Genomic DNA, 2,679 nt, shown 5'->3' with positions numbered 1-2,679 from the left:
CTCAATTACCTGGAACAGCTAGTCCATTTGTCAGTGGGTGCTAATTGTGGAACCAGTGCTTTACTTGCAACACAAGTTTTTGTGCTCTTCATGCCAAATTCCTCTTATTTCTCGACTATACTACAAACTATCAAAGTCACAGGACTCCTAACTTTTATAGTATTTCTTTTCCCTTAGCCTCATTAGGCTTCAGTTCCCATTGCAACTGCTGAAGGCCTCCCTTCAGTTAAGGAAGTCTTTACAGAACCTCCAATCAGAAATTAAACTGATACAGGCTTCATTAGGATGAGGGTATTCTTCAGAAAGCTGGATAATTTTCTTCCTGCTGCACACCTGCTGAAGGTGGGGAAGGTATGACCAGCCTGCTCGACACAGAACGAGGTGATGAGTGTACTGAACAGGGAGGACAAAGTGTACCTCTTCGCACTGCAAGTAAACCATCACATTTTTGAAAGTTTCCCCATGTTAAGATTTATCCATGATGATAAATTCAGCATAGCTGGAAAGGGCACACAGCAAGTGCCTATGCGTTCTATTTCCTGGGATGGGTGGGTGTTTTTTAAAGGATAAGTATGCAAAATTGGATAACCAACCCCACCCTCCTGTAATCTGATGAAGTCCATTCCCCCACTTCATTCCCTTGAATGTGTAGCAGTAGGCCACACCTCCTCAAACAGACCAGTTTTCTTTTCTTACCCTCGCCACCTCTCCCATTCCAGCATAAAAACCACACGTTTTAGACCTCCTATTTTTCCATGCTCACACACCAGGGTCCCTTCCAAAGAGCATACAAACATTATTAGTCAGCTCCTCCATGCGTCTTACTTTTCCTTGCAGAAGATTCCCTTGGCCACTCATAGGCAGGGTCCAGCTCGTCCGAGGTGAAATCAAAGGGATGATAAGCAGCCCTGCGTGAAGGTTTCTTGCACTGGTGTGTGGACAAAGGCGGAGCTGTGGAGCAGGCTGGAGGGGACGCTGTAGGGCAGGCTGGAGTAGAAGCAACAAATCATTTGGATACAAAACATTAAAAAGTCAAGAATGTCTGGAATCCCTATTTTCACATTACATATGTATTGAGTTGGATTCTAAAAGTGTCTTTCCACTAGCAGAAAGCCTATTCCTGTCGGAGAAGGCCTATTTCTTCCTTAGCAGAAGACCACTGTATGAAGAAAACCAACACCAAATCCACGAGTTCCTCCAATTGCACACAGGCTTAGTCTCAAGCGAGACCTTTTTTTATGGCCTTCTGCATCTTGATCGTGATTAAACATCATGATTGTTACTAAATTTATTCCCTGCCCTTCACCAGCAGATCCCAGGGCAAATGACAACTACAGTATTTAAAATTCCAAATAAACAACAGTTAAAGCAATTAAAATTACAGGACTAGGGTGGACCCTGGGAACACACATCTATCTCATGAGGCAAAGCCCAGGGTAAAAAAAGTGTGTCTGCAGCATTTGCCAGGAGCTGAATTGTGGAGAAGCCAGGGGAGGAAGTTCAACAACTTGGGGCTGCCACAGAGAATGCCCTTCCCTGATCCACACACACACACACACAAAACTAATTACAGTATTATTCTTATTCTTATTCAATAATGAGATTTCATTATTTTTCCATGTGGAAAGCCACCCCAAACTTCTGAGGGAGGTGGAACTCCCAAGAGGGCCCCATCTGCTGGTCTTAACAGCCCTGAAGGGTTTGTAGGGAAAGAAGCAGTCGTTGGGGCCTAAGTCAGGCACCCCCAAACTTTGGCCCTCCAGATGTTTTGGACTACAATTCCCATCATCCCTGGCCACTGGTCCTCTTAACTAGGGATCATGGGCGTTGTAGGCCAAAACATCTGGAGGGCCGCAGTTTGGGGGTGCCTGGCCTAAGTCATTTAGGGCTTTCAACATTAATGTGAGCACCCTTGAACTGGACCTGGAAACAAAGAGTACGGCCTATGTTTTCCTCACGCACCGTTTCCTTTATACCAAAATGCAACCCTACTTCCCCCCATACATTATGGCACTACAGCCTAAGTACCCTGCCATTAACTCTGGCACAATTGTTCCCGGAGGAGCACAAATGCATTTTCACCTTCCGCTCACGCTTCTTTAGGTTAATCCAAGCCACCCGAAGCATAAGAAAAGGGGACAACCAGTTTTACGTGAGGAGCAAATGCGGACTGGGGCCCCTCCTCTCATCTAGCAAAATCAGCGACAGACGTATCTTATCGCCACACAAACCCATCTCCCCCACAACTTCTCTTACCACTGGAGAAGCTGCGGGTGTCCCAGCTCAGAGGCTGAATTTGGCTCCAAGGCCTTTTGCCCGTTGACCCCTAAGCCAGAGGCTGCTGTTATGAATAACTAAAGGAAGGCCCCATTTGCACAGTACAGTAGTAGGTTGCTTTAAGCCCAGAGTGGCTTAACAAAGCCGAAGTGGTTTAACAGGTGGGATAATAAATGTATAAAGTAAATAATAAATAAGCATTCAATCCCCCTTCCTAAGGAGCTCTGGGAATTGTAGCTCAGAAGGGAAAGGAGGGGGGAGGTCTCTAAACAACTCTCAGCACACTTAAACTACAGATCTCAAAGAGTCATTGCTGGAAACCTGTTTAAAGTGTTTAAAATGTTTAGCGCAGATGGGGCCTAACGTTAAGTCATCTTGAATACACGTTAATAAACAGGAGTT

This window comes from Zootoca vivipara, chromosome 13, assembly GCF_963506605.1.
Source record: "Zootoca vivipara chromosome 13, rZooViv1.1, whole genome shotgun sequence".
Lineage (NCBI taxonomy): Eukaryota > Metazoa > Chordata > Lepidosauria > Squamata > Lacertidae > Zootoca > Zootoca vivipara.
The sequence above is the reverse complement of the archived record's forward strand: the minus strand, read 5'-3'. Positions refer to the sequence as shown.